Source organism: Mus pahari, chromosome 6 (genome assembly GCF_900095145.1).
Source record: "Mus pahari chromosome 6, PAHARI_EIJ_v1.1, whole genome shotgun sequence".
Taxonomy (NCBI): domain Eukaryota; kingdom Metazoa; phylum Chordata; class Mammalia; order Rodentia; family Muridae; genus Mus; species Mus pahari.
The window spans coordinates 57954238-57978557 of record NC_034595.1 but is presented as its reverse complement, the minus strand read 5'-3'; the positions used below and the strand labels follow the sequence as shown (position 1 = coordinate 57978557).

The following is a 24320-nucleotide window of genomic DNA, read 5'->3' as shown; positions in this document are numbered from 1 at the left end:
CAAACATACACACACACAAAAACACACACACATACACACACACAAACACACACACACACAAACACACACACATACACACACATACACACACACACACACACATACACATACACACACACACACACACACACACACACACACCCCGTGTAAGTCACTGAGGCCTGAAGTGCTAGCAGAGGAGAGTCGCTAGAGCAGGTCTCCCTGCTGTAGCAGGAAACATCAGCTGCGACCTCAAGAGAGGCCACAGTGATGGAGGTTGTAGTCTGAGCCACCCGCTAGTCCCTCTCCCAGGAAGAGACTCAAGGGGAACGAAAGCAAGGGCTGGAGTGGAGGCCTGTGCTCAGTGGTACAGCATGTGCTCGGTAGGCACAAGCCCAACAAATCACACAAAGAGCAGAAGAGAGCGGTCAGGGTATGGCTGCATCCCCCACTCTCCAGCACAGCCTCGTGGGCAGGCCCTCAGCCAGACTGCCCTGGGAATGCCCTCTGCAGAAGGGAGCCACCTCACCCAAAGGGGCACCCATTTCCCCAGACAGGTCATTGAGGCCTGCAGTAGCCAGTCCCCATCACCCATCTTGGGATGACTCAGGAGGGCCCTGAGTCAGGAGTCACAGGACCAACTGAGACCCAACGGCAGCCCCTCCTGAATCCTGAGAGCAACCCCTGGAACTTCCTGCCTGCTGCTGTCTGAGTCCGCTCTCAGAGAACCAGACCCAGTAGCAACTCTAGAAAAGGGGTCAGAAAAAACTGTAGGGGATAGGTCGTAAGTCTTTCACGCTCCGTTTCTCCTCTGCTGCTAAGGTACCAAGGCAGCCATAGAGAATGCGTAAATGTATGCAGCTGTGTCTAACAACCTTATTTACAGAAACAAGAGCTGGGCTGCATTTGGGCACAGGCCTTACTCTGCTAACCCCTGCTCTAGGAAATATTTCTCCCTGTGAACAAACAACTCCCTAGGACGAACGGACCTGGGTAGTGGTAGGTGCACGCCTTTAATCCCTACTTGAGAGGCAGAGGCACATGAATCCCTGTGAGTTCGAGGCCAGCCTGGTCTACAAAGCAAGTTTCAGGACAGCCAGGGCTACACAGAGAAACCCTGTCTCAGAAAAAAAAAAAAAAAAAAAAAGCCAATATTAAAAAATCATGAGCTGGAAAGTTGGCTCAGTGATTAAAAGAGCTGCCCCGCTCTTCCAGAAGACCCTGGTTCAATTCCCAGCACCCACATGGCAGCTCAAAACTGTAATTCCAGTTCCAGGGGGTCTGGCACGCACACGTAGATATATGCAGGCAAACACCAATGCACACAATAAATGAATAAATACACAAATGAATGAATGAATGAAATTTGTGTGTGTGTGTGCGTGCGCGTGTGCATGTGTGTGTGTGTGTGTGTGTGTGTGTGTGTAGGTCAGAGGACAACTTTCAGTACTCAGTTCTCTCCTTCCACCAAGTGAATCTGAGGGATCACCTCCGGTCATGGAGCTTGGTGGTAAACACATTCACCCACTGAGCATCTCAGTCAGTATCCTCCATGTAGGACATTTGTCATGATGATGAGGCCACCGTTGGTGCATTGCTATGGTTGTTAATGTTCTCTCTCTAATCCAGGATTTGGATCAGGGTCCTCTGCACTCAGTCTTCGTGCCTCAGCAGCCGCCTTTGCTCTGGGGCAGTTTCCATCTTTTCTTGTCCCTACAGGCTTTGGCAGCATTAGCCGGGCACTTTGCAGACGGCCCCTTGGTCTGGTTTGTATGAGAATCTGCTCCTTGCTAGGCTGGGACCACTGAGGGCAAGAATAGCAGCCTGATGAAGTCCGAGCCCACCAGGAGCACACAGCATCCCTGCTGGTGGGACCCTCTCTGTCTGAGGGGAGTTCCCTCGGGACTGTTTCCCTCTCTGACTTAGGGGCAAGTCCTAAAGCCACACTGCTTTCCCCAGCCAAGGAACAGAGGTGGGCGCAACCCACATCCTGGAGCGCTCCACAGTTGCTTCTCATGCCTGAGTCTCCTCTGAGGAAGACCTGCCCCTCCCCCATGTATCTAGTCGCATCATCATGGAGTCCTGGTTGTTCTGCACATGGGCTGTAATCCAGTCTACTTGTTTTTCACAGTGGAGCTAAGCTCACGAGCTCGTGTAGCCCGTATTCTTCAGTGACCAGGCAGGCTAAGTCGTGTGCAGTCTCCCTGTGACGCCCCTTGAGGAGACTGCTCACAGGCGCTCTGTTACCCAGCGACCTCAGACAAGCTACATCAACTCTCAGGCCTCCATTCCCTAACTGGAGAGGCAACTTGATGAAATGTTCTAGAGCAGCGGTTCTGAACCTGTGAGTTGTGACCTCTTCCGGAGGTCGAGCATCCGATATCCTGTATATCAGATACTGACATTACGATTTATAACTAGCAAAATTACAGTTCTGAAGCAGCAATGAAATAATTATATGGTTAAGGGGTCATGACTACGTGCAGAACTGTATTAAAGGATCGCAGCATTAGGAAGTTTGAGAACTACTGTCTAGGGTAAAGAAGGGGCTGGTATTTGTGTATTTCTAAATGTCTGGGCATTCCATTGCCTGAAAGAGAGCTTACATCTTTAAGGGCTGTCTTCTTTATTTATGCTGGAAAGTGACCTCAGAGCTCCTAGCCCTTGTGAACATCCTATGAACACAATCTACATTTGTTTCCCATCTCAGCCCCAGCAAGTACTCCTCCGCTGTTCTCCCCCCTCTCCCAGGAGGAGTTAGCGCTCCTTCTCTTCCTCCCTTTTTCTCCAGTGGCTGGACCGAAGGCCTGCTGCCCTACTCAGTGCCCTCCTCGGACCTCCCACCGTCTGCCCACTCTCTTACCACATGTCTGTAAACTGACAGTGTCCTCCTAAAGTTACGTGTTGAAGTCCCCACCTCTCTGTGCTTCAGAACTGACCACGTTTGGAAAAGGCCTGGGAAGGGGTAACCGGGGCAGACGGAGGTCTCACGCAAATGCCGTGTTCCAGTATGACGCTGCTGTGACAGAAAGAGGCCTGAGGACGCAGACTGCATGGAGACCTTGTGGACAAGGACATGGCTGTGTGCAAAGCAGAGATAGGGAGGCCTTGGGAGGCCCTGCCAACACCTTGATCATAGACCCAGTCTCCAGGGAAATTTATTCTGTCACTTAAGTCAACAGCAAGGGGGGATGGTTCAGTCACTAGTCAAGTGCTTGCCACACAAGCATGAGGGCATTAGTTCACATCCTGGCATCCCTGGGTTTGTTTATTTGTTTATAAAGCCCTGTCCTTCTAATCTCGGCACTGGGGAGACACCAAGGGCTCACTAGGCAGCCAGTGTAGCTGAATCATGGAGCTGAAGGTTCAGTGAGAGTCTTGTGTCAAAAATTAGACAGTTATAGAGGACCTCTGGCCACCCAGGCTCACACATGTGCCTACACCCCACATACCCACACACACTCGCATATGAATGCATGCATACATATACACCACACACAAAAACAATTAAATAAAATAGAAAAAAAAAATCAGCCAACAGCATGCTGTGGCAGCCCTGCTGGAGATAAAGACATCCTCTCACGTGACAGTGAGAGTGACAGTGCTTACGGGACATCTCTTGCCTCTATACCAAGCATATGACAGTCCCCGCCCTCAGAGATGAGCCAGACAGGGGCCCAAGTCACTGTATCACAGCAACGTGAGGTAACTAAGGATGCCAGGAGGACTGGGTGCTGGCTGGGTGGAGGAGGGGCTCCCCTAAGTCTGTGGTGGGCCTGCTCTGCCTGGACCAGCAAAGGCCATCAGTTCCCAGCACCCACATGGTGGCTCCCAAACAAACAACTGTAACTTCAGTTCCAGGGAATCTGATGCCCTCCTCTGACCTCTGCTGACATTGAAGTGTGTGTGTGTGTGTGTGTGTGTGTGTGTGAGAGAGAGAGAGAGAGAGAGAGAGAGAGAAAGAGAGAGAGAGAGAGACATATAGAACAAATCTAAGACAAATACAGCAGTTGGGCTGCCAAGATGGCTCAGCAGGTACAGGCACTTGCTATACAAACCTGCTGACCTGAACTCAATACCCAGAACCCACATAGAGATGAAAAGTGAAAACAAATCCACAAAGTTTGTCCCTGACTTCCAAACACATATGCACCCATCTACACACTAACATAAAAGGTAATAGATGATAGATATATAGATAGATGATAGATGATTAATATACAGATGATTGATATATAGACAATATATATGTTTGTGTATATATATGATAGATAGATAGATAGATAGATAGATAGATAGATAGATAGATAGATAGATAGATAGATAGATAGTTAGAAAACCAGGGACTGATAACAGTGTCCGCAGCACCTCAAGCCTTTGACTGCTCTTCTGCCCCATGTGATGAGGCTCTGCCGCCCCAGTGTGAGGCTCTCCCAGACAGGAACTGTCTGATTCTGGTCTGTGCTACAGCAGAATCCTGTACAGGTCAGGAGGAGTGCCACACACCAGCAGTGAATGTGTGAATTAGGATGCCAGGCTTGGCCCAGTCCATATCCTTCCTCAGCCACGGCTTCATTTTCCGTCCTAGGATGCGTAATGCCGTCTGAACTCCCCAGAGTAAGTTATGTATTTATTCCTCCTTATGGATGGGCGTGTGTGTGTGTGTGTGTGTGTGTGTGTGTGTGTGTGACAAGAAACCTTGAGCATCTCTCTCTCTTCCCCACACCAACAGTGACTCAGCCCCGCGTGGCTCAGCAGAGCCCACTGCACTGAATGAAGTCCCCGCCCGCCTGCGGGTGGCTCACAAGGTTTCAGACACAGGCCGTCCTGGAGGACCCAGCGGATCTGCTGACAGATGGTGTAGAGCTGGAGTGGTAGAAGCTTCATTAGTCCGAGTGGCTTTGGTGGGAATGGGATTAGCATAAGCGCCCTGGGGCAAGTGGATAAGGCAAAGCTCCTTTAGTTACACTCAGCTTTTGTCCTCTGCCACAGCCCACAGCCCACAGCCCTCTGACTACTGGTTAGTCCAGCTCTTGGCTTAGGCGCGGCTGCAGAGACAGCATAGGGCCGACTGGGAAGGGTTGCACCTTGACCTCCTGAATGGCCTCACTAACTCTCTGTCCATCTGTCCCGCACCAGGCAAAACAAACGGCATTATCCTTGCTTGAGACAAGAAAAACTGATGGCTCTGAACAGAGTGACTTGCCCAAGGTGACCCAGCAGGAGGCTGCAGAGAAGAGTTCAAAGCTGGCTGTAGAGCCCTTCCTGCCCTTCCGGGGTGGGGGTGGGGGGCAGCCTCCATCTTCTGCAAAGCCAGCTAGCTAGGTCTGGCGGCTTATCCCAGTCATTAGGCGCAAAGTGGAGCTGTCCTGAATCCTGTGCTCTCTCTAGCTGTCAGGAGGAACACTCCGCTTTTCTGAAGAGTCCCTTCCATGGAAGACACAGGTCTGAACAGTTTGTAACAATGTATTAAAAAAAGGGGGGGGGGGGCTAAACTTATGTCCTGGTTAAGTGTTAGGACGAACTAAGCACTTATTACACCTTATCTTGGTTTCTGCAATTTCACTAATTTATCAGAATAAAGAACTCCCTACAGTCAGGTGTCAGCCTTTAATCCCAGCACTCAGGAGGCAGAGGCAGGCAGATTTTTGTAAATTCAAGGCCAGCCTGGTCTACAGAGTGAGTTCCAGGACAGCCAGGGCTACACAGAGAAACCCTGTCTGAACAAAAACAAAAATAAACACAAACAAACAAACTCCCTACATGTCTTAAAGACGACAAGAAAGATACGATTTCTCTCCCTCCCTCTCTTCCTCCCTCTCTCCCTCCCTCCCTTCCTCCCTCTCTCCCTCCCTCCCTCCCTCCCTCTCTCTGTCTTTCCCTTCTTCCCTTCTCTGTAATCTTGTGTGCCCAACCCAGACACAAGGAGCTCTTTGTATATGCTGAGAGTCAGAGTTACAGTATCTCAGTTAATCCTTTCAAAGTTCTTTGATGTATGTTGTATTACAAAGGCAGAAACTAGACAGGAAGTTGTCTCCCCGAGACCACATGGTGCTGAGACACAGACCCTGTCTGCTGGGCCCTAACGCTCCTGTGTTTTCCCTTTATTCCCATGGCTGCCCACTGGAGACCAGGGTGAACAGAGTGGTGCAGCCCAGTGGGGAGACAGCAGCTCTGTGGCTCTTCCCCCTCCCCTCCCCTCCCTTTCCTTTCCCCAGGATTCTTGGGGGTCATGGTGTTTGTGAGCATGGAGGGACATCATTCTGCCTAACTCAACAGGTTTGGGGCCCATTGAGTGAGGTGAGCAAGGCCTGTGGTTCGGAGCAGAGCCCAGTGGTGTCACATTGTTTTTAATGCCCAGAGTAAATCACATAGCCCTTAGGAAAGCAGCTGGCCCCATGCTCCCCTCCCATCTGTTCACGTCTGTCCCTCCCACACACCAGCCTGAAAAAAAAAAAAAAAAGCCCAGGCAAACCTGAAAGTCTTTATGTCAAAGTCGTCATCCTTCTGCCGATTCCAAGTGCCAGGATTACAGGCACACCACCACGCCCAGCTCCACCGGCTTCGTTCTTAACATGTCTGCAGAGATTCTCTCTCAGCTCTCTCCTAAGAGCACCTTCTGGAAGGAAAGTCATGACCTCGAGGACACTAGGCCAGAGCCTAGAGTGCAATAGGCAGAACTTTCATTCAGGGATGCCCGCCTCCAGCCAGCATCTACAGTGAGCCCGGCCAGCCGACCTCATGCCATCTCTATATTGACAAGCATTGTCGATCGGGGCCCTCCACTGAGTGTCCAACTCCAGGGAACGCCTTTGTCAGCTCCCCTTGCTGTCCACGTGAGTCCCCGAGACAGGCTGTCCCCAATCTCAGGAAGAGCCAGGGTAATCTATCTCCAGCGGCTCCCCAACTGGGATTTACAGCTGAGCCTGTCACCACGGTCCTGAAGGCTCAATTACAGATCTGTACTCTGGGGCAGGGACCTGCCAGGATTTGCCAAGTAGCCCCAAGGGAAAGCCACAGGTCCTGTCAAACCTGGGACCCCCAGAGAGCACAAGGCCACAGGGCTATGACTCTGTGTTTGGCTGACTCCCTTGTCACATTTGAGGAAACCCAGGTCAAACGGGGAGGGGGGGCGGCTAATGTGGGACTTGGTGCCATCGAGAGTATCTGCTGTACTGCCCATGAGTTATGACTTCAATATTACCAATACAGGCTTTTTTATATGGCGAGAATGTCTGCTTCGTGCCATGCTTCGAGACTGAAGTTGAAAGTAAAATCCCGTGTTTCTGCTGACAAAGACTGTGTTCTGTCCCCCCAAACACACTAGCAATGTTTTGGCACAGCCCAAAACACGAAGTTGCAGTTTCAGCCATCTGTGATTACAAAATGGAATCCTGCTGTTGCCCCTAAGTAGGAACTTTCTCTCCTCAGAGGTCTCCTGCATCTCCAGGTGAGCCTCAAAATGGCCCTGCAACTGTAGATGTTAAGTCATCCTTACTGGGTCCTCAGTTAACAAGGCTGGTGGGTGGTGCATGCTGCTGCCTCCACTGGCTGCCACAGGAAAACCATGGGCATCTCCCGGGACCCCAGACCACCTCCTCTTCTCCAGGAGCCACAGGAACTAGGTTGGGTGCCTTGACTCTTAAGTCCTAAGGAGGCACAGAGAGGGAACCTCCTGGTTGTGGACCAAATGCTTATCAGTGACCACTCAGTCAAGTCACCTCCTCTTTCTGAATCTGGACATCCTATGTGACAGTGACATTGAGGTGATGATGACCACTGGGAAGGGGATCGAACACATGGACACATCACCTGGCGGATAGTAGGTGCTTGGTGCACACAGCCATCACTGTCCCCAGTAAATACAACATGGCGTGAGGCTTTGAAACATGTGGCTTATATGAGAGGTGACTAAACTCTTTGTGGACGCCAGAGACCAGCAAAGGAAATACCCTCCAGACAGTTTGTGCATCACTAGCTGGGATCAGCCTCATAGAGGAATTCTGGGTCATAGCACAGAACCCGCCTCAAAGCTGTCCCTGCCAGATGGTGAGGAAGCCAAGCCATGCATCCACCAGTCATTGCCTAGGGTCTACTGCAGGGGAATGGATGCCAGCTCCCTGGTATCTTTCCTGTGTGCACAGGGCTCTGAGAGGCATAGAAAGTCTCCAGGGAGAGTGGCAGGGTTGGCACATGGAAGATGTTATTAGATCAGAATGCTGAGAAATGGCACGCCCTGAAGGATGGAGCGGGAATTGCCAGCCTTTAACCCCAACACAAGACTTCCCGACACCTGAAAGGTGAGATACGAGAAGGATCTCTGGGCTGAAGGAGTAGAGAGAAAGGCAGAGATCTCTTGGGATCTGCCTAATGTTACCTTCACATTAACCATGTGACCCTTGGTCAGTGCCACTTCTGGTGGGGTTTCCTTTCCTGGCAAGCAGGGAGTCCAGCTGGCTATCAGAAGTTCCTTATGTCTTGGCTTTTTCATCTGAGCCTGGAAGTTTATCTCCAGGGCAGAACCTGTGAGCTTCTCCCTTGAAAGCCAGGGATACTCAGGCTCCAGGGGGAGCATCAGAACCAGTGGGTCTCTCCTGGGTCAAAGGCATCAGTCGATACACGCAGCAAAGAGGATCTGCGGTTTTCACCAGAGACCCACTAAATCAGAAGCTCTGAGGTGGGAGACCAGCTCTCTGTGCTCTGCAAAGCCCGTGGGGAGTTCTGTCTCAGGCCCACTCGGGTGTGCATCCAGACCAGGTGGGACTGGATTTTCTCCCATGTCTCCCAGACTCTCCTTCAAGCTGTCTGGCTGCAGGGCCAGCCCTGGATTTCACATCTCTCCAGAGTCTCGCAGCCTCCCTCCCATGTCTCCTCCTCCCATCTGGTGCATCTGGGACTTATGAAAAAAAAAAAAAATCTCAGCTTAGGAGAGAGAAAGAAAATTATTTTGGAGTTCTAACAGCTCTGGCAGAGCAGCTGGAAGCTTCTAGCCATCCTTTCTCCACCTACCCACTTCCCAGAGGCACCTCACAAGGGGGTGGGGGTGGGGGCTTCTCGTCAGCACTTTCTGAGGCGGGAGCTTTCCCTCTACAGACCCACAGGCTCCAGGTCACAGCAGCGAATAGGAGGCTGGACCTGTGACCGACCGGCAGTAAGGAGGACACACTCACCCTCAGAGGAGCTGGCTGCTCAATAAACGCGTGAGAGGAAGGACTCAGGCGAGGCCACTGGGCCAGACCCGGGCTCAAAAGCTTTCTAGCACGCTCTCACACCGCGTTCTTCTGTAACAGCTCTTGGGATCACACCACTGTTGTGTCATTCTGGACACTGACTGGCATTTCAAGTCATGCTTCCTTGTCTGCCTCAGATTTATACTGGGGTGCAGAAGAGGGAGTCAGACTTATGGCTATCCCTGAGCCACCCTCTGAGAGTCCCCCTGGGCCAGCAGGATGGCACCACCTCCAGCTCTCAGCCTCCAGCTTCTGCATTGGCTCCCAGGTGACTGGATCGGATCATCCAGGTCCCTCAGCACAGCTCAAGGCTTCTTTCTTGTTCCGGCTTTCCGCCTCTCCATCACCCGCCATACCCCTTGATGAAGGACCTTACCTCCGAAAGATAAAGTACCACTGCAGAGACACAGGAGGCATCCAAGGTGAACCTCTGCAGCTCAAACGTTCATCACGAATGGATGAGCAGTTTGTCGTCTGCATACCATTGGATACCGATAGTATCTTCTGGTTCTTCAGTGATGTGACAACATAGAAGTGACACAGGGGCCCAGAGAGATGGCTCAGTAGTTTAAAAGTGAGCACTGACTGCTCTTACACCAGGTCTGAGTTCAGTTCCCAGCCACCCATGTTGGATGGCTCACAATGGCCGGTAAACAACAGCTTTCGAAGCTCTGACACCCTCTTCTGTCCTCTGAGGGCAATCACACTCATATGTGCACACAAAGGGACACATAATCAAAAATAAAATGAAATCTTTTTTTTTTTTTTTTTTTTAAGAAAGTGATGTTCAGGGCTGGAGAGATGGCTCAGCGGTTAAGCGCGCCGACTGCTCTTCTTAAGGTCATGAGTTCAAATCCCAGCAACCACACGNGAGAGAGAGAGAGAGAGAGAGAGAGAGAGAAAGAGAGAGAGAGAGAGACATATAGAACAAATCTAAGACAAATACAGCAGTTGGGCTGCCAAGATGGCTCAGCAGGTACAGGCACTTGCTATACAAACCTGCTGACCTGAACTCAATACCCAGAACCCACATAGAGATGAAAAGTGAAAACAAATCCACAAAGTTTGTCCCTGACTTCCAAACACATATGCACCCATCTACACACTAACATAAAAGGTAATAGATGATAGATATATAGATAGATGATAGATGATTAATATACAGATGATTGATATATAGACAATATATATGTTTGTGTATATATATGATAGATAGATAGATAGATAGATAGATAGATAGATAGATAGATAGATAGATAGATAGATAGATAGTTAGAAAACCAGGGACTGATAACAGTGTCCGCAGCACCTCAAGCCTTTGACTGCTCTTCTGCCCCATGTGATGAGGCTCTGCCGCCCCAGTGTGAGGCTCTCCCAGACAGGAACTGTCTGATTCTGGTCTGTGCTACAGCAGAATCCTGTACAGGTCAGGAGGAGTGCCACACACCAGCAGTGAATGTGTGAATTAGGATGCCAGGCTTGGCCCAGTCCATATCCTTCCTCAGCCACGGCTTCATTTTCCGTCCTAGGATGCGTAATGCCGTCTGAACTCCCCAGAGTAAGTTATGTATTTATTCCTCCTTATGGATGGGCGTGTGTGTGTGTGTGTGTGTGTGTGTGTGTGTGTGTGACAAGAAACCTTGAGCATCTCTCTCTCTTCCCCACACCAACAGTGACTCAGCCCCGCGTGGCTCAGCAGAGCCCACTGCACTGAATGAAGTCCCCGCCCGCCTGCGGGTGGCTCACAAGGTTTCAGACACAGGCCGTCCTGGAGGACCCAGCGGATCTGCTGACAGATGGTGTAGAGCTGGAGTGGTAGAAGCTTCATTAGTCCGAGTGGCTTTGGTGGGAATGGGATTAGCATAAGCGCCCTGGGGCAAGTGGATAAGGCAAAGCTCCTTTAGTTACACTCAGCTTTTGTCCTCTGCCACAGCCCACAGCCCACAGCCCTCTGACTACTGGTTAGTCCAGCTCTTGGCTTAGGCGCGGCTGCAGAGACAGCATAGGGCCGACTGGGAAGGGTTGCACCTTGACCTCCTGAATGGCCTCACTAACTCTCTGTCCATCTGTCCCGCACCAGGCAAAACAAACGGCATTATCCTTGCTTGAGACAAGAAAAACTGATGGCTCTGAACAGAGTGACTTGCCCAAGGTGACCCAGCAGGAGGCTGCAGAGAAGAGTTCAAAGCTGGCTGTAGAGCCCTTCCTGCCCTTCCGGGGTGGGGGTGGGGGGCAGCCTCCATCTTCTGCAAAGCCAGCTAGCTAGGTCTGGCGGCTTATCCCAGTCATTAGGCGCAAAGTGGAGCTGTCCTGAATCCTGTGCTCTCTCTAGCTGTCAGGAGGAACACTCCGCTTTTCTGAAGAGTCCCTTCCATGGAAGACACAGGTCTGAACAGTTTGTAACAATGTATTAAAAAAAGGGGGGGGGGGGCTAAACTTATGTCCTGGTTAAGTGTTAGGACGAACTAAGCACTTATTACACCTTATCTTGGTTTCTGCAATTTCACTAATTTATCAGAATAAAGAACTCCCTACAGTCAGGTGTCAGCCTTTAATCCCAGCACTCAGGAGGCAGAGGCAGGCAGATTTTTGTAAATTCAAGGCCAGCCTGGTCTACAGAGTGAGTTCCAGGACAGCCAGGGCTACACAGAGAAACCCTGTCTGAACAAAAACAAAAATAAACACAAACAAACAAACTCCCTACATGTCTTAAAGACGACAAGAAAGATACGATTTCTCTCCCTCCCTCTCTTCCTCCCTCTCTCCCTCCCTCCCTTCCTCCCTCTCTCCCTCCCTCCCTCCCTCCCTCTCTCTGTCTTTCCCTTCTTCCCTTCTCTGTAATCTTGTGTGCCCAACCCAGACACAAGGAGCTCTTTGTATATGCTGAGAGTCAGAGTTACAGTATCTCAGTTAATCCTTTCAAAGTTCTTTGATGTATGTTGTATTACAAAGGCAGAAACTAGACAGGAAGTTGTCTCCCCGAGACCACATGGTGCTGAGACACAGACCCTGTCTGCTGGGCCCTAACGCTCCTGTGTTTTCCCTTTATTCCCATGGCTGCCCACTGGAGACCAGGGTGAACAGAGTGGTGCAGCCCAGTGGGGAGACAGCAGCTCTGTGGCTCTTCCCCCTCCCCTCCCCTCCCTTTCCTTTCCCCAGGATTCTTGGGGGTCATGGTGTTTGTGAGCATGGAGGGACATCATTCTGCCTAACTCAACAGGTTTGGGGCCCATTGAGTGAGGTGAGCAAGGCCTGTGGTTCGGAGCAGAGCCCAGTGGTGTCACATTGTTTTTAATGCCCAGAGTAAATCACATAGCCCTTAGGAAAGCAGCTGGCCCCATGCTCCCCTCCCATCTGTTCACGTCTGTCCCTCCCACACACCAGCCTGAAAAAAAAAAAAAAAAGCCCAGGCAAACCTGAAAGTCTTTATGTCAAAGTCGTCATCCTTCTGCCGATTCCAAGTGCCAGGATTACAGGCACACCACCACGCCCAGCTCCACCGGCTTCGTTCTTAACATGTCTGCAGAGATTCTCTCTCAGCTCTCTCCTAAGAGCACCTTCTGGAAGGAAAGTCATGACCTCGAGGACACTAGGCCAGAGCCTAGAGTGCAATAGGCAGAACTTTCATTCAGGGATGCCCGCCTCCAGCCAGCATCTACAGTGAGCCCGGCCAGCCGACCTCATGCCATCTCTATATTGACAAGCATTGTCGATCGGGGCCCTCCACTGAGTGTCCAACTCCAGGGAACGCCTTTGTCAGCTCCCCTTGCTGTCCACGTGAGTCCCCGAGACAGGCTGTCCCCAATCTCAGGAAGAGCCAGGGTAATCTATCTCCAGCGGCTCCCCAACTGGGATTTACAGCTGAGCCTGTCACCACGGTCCTGAAGGCTCAATTACAGATCTGTACTCTGGGGCAGGGACCTGCCAGGATTTGCCAAGTAGCCCCAAGGGAAAGCCACAGGTCCTGTCAAACCTGGGACCCCCAGAGAGCACAAGGCCACAGGGCTATGACTCTGTGTTTGGCTGACTCCCTTGTCACATTTGAGGAAACCCAGGTCAAACGGGGAGGGGGGGCGGCTAATGTGGGACTTGGTGCCATCGAGAGTATCTGCTGTACTGCCCATGAGTTATGACTTCAATATTACCAATACAGGCTTTTTTATATGGCGAGAATGTCTGCTTCGTGCCATGCTTCGAGACTGAAGTTGAAAGTAAAATCCCGTGTTTCTGCTGACAAAGACTGTGTTCTGTCCCCCCAAACACACTAGCAATGTTTTGGCACAGCCCAAAACACGAAGTTGCAGTTTCAGCCATCTGTGATTACAAAATGGAATCCTGCTGTTGCCCCTAAGTAGGAACTTTCTCTCCTCAGAGGTCTCCTGCATCTCCAGGTGAGCCTCAAAATGGCCCTGCAACTGTAGATGTTAAGTCATCCTTACTGGGTCCTCAGTTAACAAGGCTGGTGGGTGGTGCATGCTGCTGCCTCCACTGGCTGCCACAGGAAAACCATGGGCATCTCCCGGGACCCCAGACCACCTCCTCTTCTCCAGGAGCCACAGGAACTAGGTTGGGTGCCTTGACTCTTAAGTCCTAAGGAGGCACAGAGAGGGAACCTCCTGGTTGTGGACCAAATGCTTATCAGTGACCACTCAGTCAAGTCACCTCCTCTTTCTGAATCTGGACATCCTATGTGACAGTGACATTGAGGTGATGATGACCACTGGGAAGGGGATCGAACACATGGACACATCACCTGGCGGATAGTAGGTGCTTGGTGCACACAGCCATCACTGTCCCCAGTAAATACAACATGGCGTGAGGCTTTGAAACATGTGGCTTATATGAGAGGTGACTAAACTCTTTGTGGACGCCAGAGACCAGCAAAGGAAATACCCTCCAGACAGTTTGTGCATCACTAGCTGGGATCAGCCTCATAGAGGAATTCTGGGTCATAGCACAGAACCCGCCTCAAAGCTGTCCCTGCCAGATGGTGAGGAAGCCAAGCCATGCATCCACCAGTCATTGCCTAGGGTCTACTGCAGGGGAATGGATGCCAGCTCCCTGGTATCTTTCCTGTGTGCACAGGGCTCTGAGAGGCATAGAAAGTCTCCAGGGAGAGTGGCAGGGTTGGCACATGGAAGATGTTATTAGATCAGAATGCTGAGAAATGGCACGCCCTGAAGGATGGAGCGGGAATTGCCAGCCTTTAACCCCAACACAAGACTTCCCGACACCTGAAAGGTGAGATACGAGAAGGATCTCTGGGCTGAAGGAGTAGAGAGAAAGGCAGAGATCTCTTGGGATCTGCCTAATGTTACCTTCACATTAACCATGTGACCCTTGGTCAGTGCCACTTCTGGTGGGGTTTCCTTTCCTGGCAAGCAGGGAGTCCAGCTGGCTATCAGAAGTTCCTTATGTCTTGGCTTTTTCATCTGAGCCTGGAAGTTTATCTCCAGGGCAGAACCTGTGAGCTTCTCCCTTGAAAGCCAGGGATACTCAGGCTCCAGGGGGAGCATCAGAACCAGTGGGTCTCTCCTGGGTCAAAGGCATCAGTCGATACACGCAGCAAAGAGGATCTGCGGTTTTCACCAGAGACCCACTAAATCAGAAGCTCTGAGGTGGGAGACCAGCTCTCTGTGCTCTGCAAAGCCCGTGGGGAGTTCTGTCTCAGGCCCACTCGGGTGTGCATCCAGACCAGGTGGGACTGGATTTTCTCCCATGTCTCCCAGACTCTCCTTCAAGCTGTCTGGCTGCAGGGCCAGCCCTGGATTTCACATCTCTCCAGAGTCTCGCAGCCTCCCTCCCATGTCTCCTCCTCCCATCTGGTGCATCTGGGACTTATGAAAAAAAAAAAAAATCTCAGCTTAGGAGAGAGAAAGAAAATTATTTTGGAGTTCTAACAGCTCTGGCAGAGCAGCTGGAAGCTTCTAGCCATCCTTTCTCCACCTACCCACTTCCCAGAGGCACCTCACAAGGGGGTGGGGGTGGGGGCTTCTCGTCAGCACTTTCTGAGGCGGGAGCTTTCCCTCTACAGACCCACAGGCTCCAGGTCACAGCAGCGAATAGGAGGCTGGACCTGTGACCGACCGGCAGTAAGGAGGACACACTCACCCTCAGAGGAGCTGGCTGCTCAATAAACGCGTGAGAGGAAGGACTCAGGCGAGGCCACTGGGCCAGACCCGGGCTCAAAAGCTTTCTAGCACGCTCTCACACCGCGTTCTTCTGTAACAGCTCTTGGGATCACACCACTGTTGTGTCATTCTGGACACTGACTGGCATTTCAAGTCATGCTTCCTTGTCTGCCTCAGATTTATACTGGGGTGCAGAAGAGGGAGTCAGACTTATGGCTATCCCTGAGCCACCCTCTGAGAGTCCCCCTGGGCCAGCAGGATGGCACCACCTCCAGCTCTCAGCCTCCAGCTTCTGCATTGGCTCCCAGGTGACTGGATCGGATCATCCAGGTCCCTCAGCACAGCTCAAGGCTTCTTTCTTGTTCCGGCTTTCCGCCTCTCCATCACCCGCCATACCCCTTGATGAAGGACCTTACCTCCGAAAGATAAAGTACCACTGCAGAGACACAGGAGGCATCCAAGGTGAACCTCTGCAGCTCAAACGTTCATCACGAATGGATGAGCAGTTTGTCGTCTGCATACCATTGGATACCGATAGTATCTTCTGGTTCTTCAGTGATGTGACAACATAGAAGTGACACAGGGGCCCAGAGAGATGGCTCAGTAGTTTAAAAGTGAGCACTGACTGCTCTTACACCAGGTCTGAGTTCAGTTCCCAGCCACCCATGTTGGATGGCTCACAATGGCCGGTAAACAACAGCTTTCGAAGCTCTGACACCCTCTTCTGTCCTCTGAGGGCAATCACACTCATATGTGCACACAAAGGGACACATAATCAAAAATAAAATGAAATCTTTTTTTTTTTTTTTTTTTTAAGAAAGTGATGTTCAGGGCTGGAGAGATGGCTCAGCGGTTAAGCGCGCCGACTGCTCTTCTTAAGGTCATGAGTTCAAATCCCAGCAACCACACGATGGCTTACAACCATCTGTAATGAGATCTGATGCCTTCTTCTAGGGTGTCTGAAGACAGCTACAGTGTTCTTACATATAATAAATAAATAATCTTTAAAAAAAAAAAGAAAGTGATGTTCAGTAGAAACTTTCCTTTGACATTTGACTCCGGTCTTTGCTAGGCTGGTAATGTACAGCTTAGTGCTTTCTCATGATGCCAGGGCAGCACCAGTAAGCCACAGCTCCCAGACAGCCACACAGTGAACCTCTGCCTGGTAAGTTAGGCGTGTTCACTGTGCTGTAGACTCAGTTCTCATAGTTTTATCTGATATAATCCACCACAAGTTAATGAACATCAGTATTATTCATTCATAAAAAAGAATTTTAATTTTTTCATATATATATATGTACATATACATATATATATGCATGTAGGTCTGCAGGTGTGTGTGCACACGTGTGTGGAGACCTGGGGTTGACATAAGTAGTTTTCCTCAGCCTCTCTCCACCTTATTCATTGAGGTAGGTCTCTCAGTTGAAGCCAGAGCCTGCCTACCCACTAGTCTGGGTAGCCGATGTGCTCAGGAGAGCCCACCCCACTGTCTGAGCACCTGGCCTTTACAGGGGTTCAAGGGATCCAGACTCTAGCCTTCACACTTACACAGCAGGCTCTCTACTCATTGAGCCATCTCTCTAGCCCCAGGGACAATTTCTCTGTAAGGACATGGTCGCTCTGTGTCACCCAGACTGGCCTTGAACTGGAATCTCTGTTGTACTTTCTGATGCAGGCATCATAAATGTTTGTTTTATTTACTTCAGTGTGTGTGACCGGACTCAGGGCCTCGAGCAGGTTGGGCCAATGCTCTCTACCCTTGAGCTACCCAGATCAGGAGCCAAGTAATGATAATATTGCCATGTTGATGAACTTCAAAAGCATTTCATCAAAAAAACTAGATACAAAAGGCCATGTGTATGATTCTAGTTATATGAAATGTTCAGAATTGATAAACTCATGGAGATAGAATGCGAACTGATAGTTTCTGAAGAATGGGGGGAGATTTCTTAAAGCGTAAAGGGTTTGATTTGGTATGATAAGGTAACTAGACAGTGTGCTGGGTGTTCTAAGTGCTACTGAACTGAGCTATTGAAAATAGTTATAGGGACACACCCCAGCAATGCCAGCACTCAGGAAGCTGAGGCAGGAGGATATAGAGTTTGTGGCCATCCTAGGCTACAGAGCAAAACTTCATCTCAATGTGAAATAAATAAATAGGATAAAATGTAAATAAATAACAAGTAAAAGTATGTGAGTTCCAGCTCAGCCAGCTGCTCTGACCTCGTTGGCTCTATCTGGTTCTCTGCGATGGCCCCATTATGGTCCAGCTCCCTGGGTTGGCACTACAGGCCTTTTGGGGCCCAGCCCTCCATCGTTTCTCAGTCCCACTCTGCCCATGCTCTCAAGGACAGCCAGTTCAGCTACCGAGCAATCGTCTGTAATGCTTCTGGGCCTTCGCACATGCTGTTCCCTCTGCCTAGGGCATTTCCTACTTCTCCTGCCTCACTGTTCAGCTTTTGAAACCACGCTTAGGGATTTTCCTCCCTGGGAAGTCTTTGGTCGCTTCTCCATCACTGGACTCCCTGCCCTGAGCATCCCCCAGGCTGGACGAACTCAGAACAATGACTGGAGGTAGTGAGGCTGAGGGAGGCTGATGCAGCGGGGCTGGGAGGGAAAGGAACCAGATACAAAGACAGTGCGCAACATGTGGTTCCCCTAGGCCACCCTCCCATCCCTTCCCCTGAGGGTAGCCGGTTGCTTTTCAGTGGAGCCATTTACCTCTCCTTGTGGCCCACAAGGTGGTGCTGTGTCCACCCCTAGCCCAGGCCTCCAGCTGGTGGGACTACAGGGTGGCTGCTCAGTCCTCGGAGCTGTGTCTTGGGGACACTGTCCAGGACATGCTTGCCTCTTCTCTCTCAGACTCTCTCCTTCCTCCCAGACCCCCAGGTACCCCAACAGCATGCTGGTTAGGGCCAGAGGGGCCAGAGGGAGACTGAACGCAGCCCCTTGGAGAAAGAGCGTGTATATACTCACATATACGCAGACATACACACACACATATATGGAGACACATACATACATGTACAGAAAGCCCTGCATATGTCTGCACCCACACACCCCTGGGTTCAGCCTCCCTTTCTCTCTGCTTCTGTTGCACACCCATGGATGGCCTCAAGCGAGGTATGTGGGAAATGGAATTTCCTAGACAGAAACAGGCCAGGCCTACAGGCGGGTACATGGAGGATAACATCGGCCTTCCGAATGCATGCAAACACACCCTAACAAGCACTTGGCCTTCACACCTAGGCCCTGACCCACACTGTCTGGCCATGCTCATGCACAGCAGTAGAGCGCCACACAGTCACATGTCTGTTTACGACCACAAGGCTGGCCTGGGCACCTGCCACCCAGTCAACCTCCTATTCAGTGTCCCTACCATTCCACTGCTGAGGAGAAGGTTCAGTTCCAGGTAGGGGCCCCCAAACTATCACACAGGTACCTGACAGCTCCAAGCTCAATCGTGACTGGGAACGTGCTCTTGTACCCCCTGACACCCCTATCTGGTTCCAGCTCCTTTGCCCCTGGCTGTGTGACCAAGGGCAAATCTCACTGTATCTACTCCCTAAGGCTAGATTCACCTCCAACTACCACTGGGGGCATGAGGAACACTGGAGGGACTAGGGCAATGAGGCATTCTGGGAAGACACTTTTATCTCAGAACTCCGTTTCTAACTCTGATGTCCTTGATGTCTGCCCTACCACTGCCATGAATCTGTGTGTGTGTGTGTGTGTGTGTGTGTGTGTGTGTGTGTTTGGTTTTTGTGAGAGAGATTTTGTGTTTATGTGTGTATATGTTTGGTGTGTGTGTAGAGCTTGACACTGGGTGTCTTCTTCAGTCACTCTCTACTGCGTCTTTCCAGACAGAGTCTCCCCATGATGCTGGAGCTCACTAATTCACCAGCAAAGCCCAGGGATCACCGTGTCTGCCTCCTCGGCACCAGGATTACAAGCATGCACTGCCAGTCGGCTTCTTAAGATGGGTTCTAAGGGGTCAAACTTGGCTTCTGTGGCGAGCCCTTTGCCAGCTGAGCCACCTTGCCAGCTCCATTCATTAATCTGCCACCTCCCAGTACTGTGCTGGGCTCAACAACAAGAACGTAAACTATACACAGCCTTCACTTTCTGTAGATTCCAACGGTGGGAGATGACAGATCTGAACACTGACAGTGGAGCAGAGGCTGCTGGGAAACAGAACAAAGGTGAAGAAGCCCTGACAAGTGAAGGAAGGTTCATGCAATAGCCCCCATGAAGCCCTCCTTGTTCCTTTCTGTCCACCGCCTTGCTGCCTCTGGGCCTCTGCTTACTCCTCCCAGAGAGCGCCCTTGCCTGCGTGCGACTGCTGTCTGTCTCTGAGAGGCCACCCTATTTGTGCCTTCAGACCACTTGGATCTTGTGACTCTTTGGTCAGCTGGAGCCATCTAACCAATGGCCAGTGGCATCTCTCCCGAGGCCTCATGTCTCTGGCCCTAAGTCTATCACTAACTGCTGTGTGACCTCAAGCCCATACTGTAACCTCTCAGGCTCCGGAGGCCCCCTCTCAAGGCAGGGGTAAGAACCAAAGGGGAGGACATCTGGGGAAGCCGTTTGCCAGCTGCAAACCTCCAGGCCTTCCATGCTTACCAGTAAGAGGGGCTTTTATCCAGACAGCCTCCTTCTGCGTCCTGGAGGTCAGCCAAAAGGTAAGCAAGCACACAGGCCCCCCAGGTTTGGGTGGTGCTTTCCTGGCGCTCAGAGGTGGGCCGGTTTCTGTTTGACTTCACAGGCGGGGAAACTCCGGGGACCAGGTGAGGTGGGTGGGGCCGAGTCCACAGAGTTGCCAGGGGAATCCCAAGGGCTGGCTCTCTCCCATCATTCCCCACGGTGATCAGGTGTGCTATTCCCCCCAGCAAGGAGAAAGGGTAGCAAGATTGCCTCAGGGACAGGGTGACCCTGGAAGTCACATGACCTGTGTCTGAGTCCAGTGCCTCCAGGCAACCTTCCCTCTTGGAGTGGGGATGGGGGGGAGGGGAGGAGGCTTCAACTGTATGCCTGGGTGCAGGATTCATGACGGGGTTCCCTGTGTCTCCGGGGACATCGCATGGAGATCAGGGACTGGCATGACCACCCTAGGTCCCTTAGGGCAGTCTGCTTCCAGCCATTCTCTGCCCCTTAGGAGCGTTCTGGCATCAGTGCCTCAGTCCCCCCCTCACCCCTACCCTGAGCCACCAGCAAACCTGGACTTCCCAGTCTCCCATCTCTAACTGCCTAAGATGCCTTCCTTTCCCACAATCTCCCTTTCTCCTGCCCAGTGTCATCTCTCAGGACCTTGCACAGGCCTCCCCTATCCTTAAGGGTATTCCCTCCCCTCCAGGGCATTATTAGGGCCCCTCTTCTGGTCACAGTACTTACTGGCTTTGTGTCACTGTTATGGTAGGTCTCCCCATAGCACTTATAGCCTCCACGGCCTACTGGATACTCACTGGGCTCAGGGTCTGGCATACCCCAGGCATGAGCAAAACCTACTGCAGTAGCCTTCCGTGGGTGGGAGATGGCACGGAGGGTGGGGGTGGGGGTGGGGTTCCATGGCTTTCATGGACTGAGCCCCCAACGGGGTCTGAACTGGGTCTCCCATTCCTTCCTTCTTCCACCCTCAGAGCAAGCAGGTGGCTTCCATTAGCCTATAAGCTTCAACTTCCTTGCCTGCAAAGTATGGTGGCTGTAAGGATTGGGGAGAAGGGTAAACTGCCTGTGTGGAGCCTCTGGGACATTTGCTGATGCACTCTGGGACTGTGGCCAGGGACACAGTGAGCCACTGAGTCATGGTCTAGGTCCATGTGTGACTTAGAAGATGGAACTGCTACCCCAAGGTCTGCAGACGCTGCAGACGTTAGGAGGAAGTCTGCTGAGGTAAGGCCCACAAACACCACTGGCTGGGGGAAGGACACAGGTGGCACCCTGAGTTCCTGGAAACCTGGCATGGAAATATCGTGGAGTTCTGACAAGTCACCTGGGACATTTGTGAAGGCTCCCCTGGATTCATTCCTTGGCCTCTGAGTGGGTCTCTGTCACCCAGGGCAGCATCTGGAACCCTACTCTCTGCACAGAGTTCTGTGCCAAGACAAAACTTTCAAGTCTGAACAAGGGCTAAGGGGCCCAGACAAGAAATGTGCACAGGGCCTATCTGTTCCTCTTACAGGCGATGTGGTATGGGGGAGATCTACCTTTCTGTCCCATGGCCCCTCTGCAGCGAGGCCTAAGCAGTTAATAATGTACAAAGTGTCTCGGGAGATGGAAGCAGGAGGACCTCTGTAGTTTGAGGCCAGCTTGGTCTATATAGCAATGTCCAGACAGTTAAAGCTACATAGGAAAACCCTATCAAACAAACAAACAAACCAGGGAAATGTCCAGAATGATCGTGGGTCTCAGGATTCGCCTTCACCTATGGGGAGCTGTGACCTGTGACCCGAAGCAAGTCACTCAGCATCGTGTCTTGTTTTCTCACTGGTGAAAGGAGACTCAACAGTATTCACCTCACCTCACAGCCTTACCCAGGAGACTAAATGAACGGAACTACCGTGTGGAGAGTCGTCGAGTGACAAGCATGAAGCCTGGAGTTATGGCTGTGATCCCCCTGCCCCTTCGGCTTCTCCACCTGCTCTTCTAGTACACCTGAGGTCTGGGCTCTGCTGACTGGTTTGCTATCTGGGTGGTTTTGCTTTTTTATTCTTTAGTGTGTGCGTATGCATTCGTGCATGCGTGAGTGTGTGTGTGTGCTTGTGTGTGCATGTGTGTGTGTCTGCACGTGCACGCGGGTGCGTACAAGTGTGTGCATGTGCATGACACAGGACTGGTGTGGAGATCAGAACCCTTGGGAGCTGGCTCCTTTCCTCCACTGTGTGGGGTCTGGGATGAATCTCTGGCCCTTCCTGAATTCATTTTTGTCTGTCTGTCTGTTTGTTTGTTTATTTGTTTTGTACCTCCACCCCCACCCCCTGACTTTTGGGGGTTTTTTGTTTTGTTTTGGTTTGGTTTTGGTTTTACAAGACAGGGTTTTTTTTTTTTTTTCTCTGTGTAACCCTGGCTGTCCTGGAACTCACTCTAGAACTCAGGCTGGCCTCAAACTCACAGGGATCCACCTGCCTCTGCCTCCTGGGTAGTGGGATTAAAGGCCTGTGCCACCACTGCCCAGCCTGAATTTTGTTTTTAAAGAAAGAACAGGAATAGTTACTGGCTAGAAAATTAAAATGAGTAAGTAAATGTAAACAAACAAACAAATCCAGAACCACGTCTGGCATGCAGTGCATTTCAACTAACGTTCCTGCTATTGTTTCCAAGATGAAGTGGAGGCTCAGAGAGCTTCCTCAGACAGCCCCAGAACAAGCCGGGACCAGCCACAGGGCCACCTCCCGACGTTCGCCTCTTCTGGCCTGAATCCCTGTGAGCAGGTCCTCGTGGTCAGCCAGCCTGGCCAGGCTCCTGGGAATGCTGGGAAAGGCCTCTTGAGATGGATGGATAAACCAATATCACATGTGGCCGAGGCAGCTGGAACCCATGCCTCAGAACCCTAGGCTAACTGATTTACTTGCAAGCGGCAAGCGTGGGGCCAACCAAGAGAGAACATGGTGGGATATACCATTCATGTTCTTCTCTTGGTCCAGCAGTCTTTCAGGGGCCTGTGACACAAGGAACACTTCTATTCTGAGGCGCCATCTTGGTGCCTGAAGCAATCTTCCGGCTCACCTGCCTTTTGACTTCACCTAATATATAGCTGAGCCTCCTCACCCCACCCTCTTCCTAACCCCGGGCATGGTGTGCTCCTCAACATCATCTCCTTGCATTGGCATGTGCTAGTCCCTGTCCTGAGATGCTGCTCCCTGTCCTGTGCCCGGTGGGTCTCTCCTGGAAGCCCAGGTCCTCCTCTGAGGTCCTGCACTCAGGCAAGGTGAGCTGTTCACTTGGACTCTGATTGTCCCTCGATTCCAAGGGGACAATCCTTACTTATTCCTGTGTGGTCTCCTGTGTCCCTCTGGGTCCTGGGGGGCTTGCTTGCCATTGCACTGCAGACGGGTATCGGGAAAAGGAACCTTGTGTTCCCTCCCCAGGGAACCCTGGCTGGCTGGGTTCCAGGTGCACATGCCTTGGTTTGCAAATACATTTTAGGTAGATCCTATGGAGAAAGCAAAGCAGGCACAGGGTGCAGGGTGATATGTGGGGACATCATCTTACATCAGTGATAAAGTACAGTGGAACAGAGAAGGTCAGGAGGGACGGGGACAGGAGGGACAGGGACAAGGACAAGGCTAGGGAGGCATCTGTGGAGTCACTCTCCTGCAGCACTGGAGGTGATGGTCTTGGTCTACGGAGAGCAGCAGAGATATGGAGACGCTAGGGACTTGCTTCCCTGTGAGGCCTTCTCCAACCCTGAGACCTGAGACGCTCTTGCTCAGAGCCAGGACCCATCAGTCACCTATCCCTCATAACTGTACACGGAGAGTGTTGCTATCCTCAGTTCACATAAGAGAAAAAAAGATGACGTTCAGAACTTAAACATTCACCTCAACGTTGGTCACACTGAGTCAGGGTGAAACTTGAAAGACAGACACTGTCTGACCTGAAGTCTAAAGGGTGTTTTCCCAAGACCAACACGCTTAGGTCCCTTCTCCTCTGTGACATCAGCCTGTTAGGACAAGCTGGCAGCAGGACCCAAAGCTCGTGCCTAGGCTAATCCCACAGTGGGCCTGTGGGATGGGAGGCTCCACTCTGCAAAGCCCCAGCTTGCAGAGCTGGGTGCCCCTCCGGCCGACTCTCCCAGGCCTGAGCTTGGTGGCGAGTGGGTCATTTCAGCCAGTCAGTTCTAACAGACACCGTCCTGACATAAAGACGGCAATTTCCCACAGCTCACCAGGTAATCAACACACTGGCTGCTGGAGACCTGGGAACGGCTGGCTGCAGGCACATCTGTGAAGACAGAAGCGTTCTCTCAGCTCTGCCACGC

The 24320-nt window shown here is 51.5% G+C and overlaps 1 long non-coding RNA gene across 1 annotated transcript in view; it reads right to left on the bottom strand.

Moving 5' to 3' along the window:
* Positions 1-6845, bottom strand: part of LOC110323794 — an 11264-nt gene extending 4419 nt beyond the window's left edge. The window contains exons 1-2 of the long non-coding RNA XR_002380645.1: positions 6455-6845; positions 2227-2363 (exon numbers count right to left, since the gene is read on the bottom strand). This is a non-coding gene — a long non-coding RNA (uncharacterized LOC110323794). The remainder of the gene's footprint in view (positions 1-2226; positions 2364-6454) is intronic.
* Between the last annotated feature and the right edge of the window lie 17475 nt (positions 6846-24320).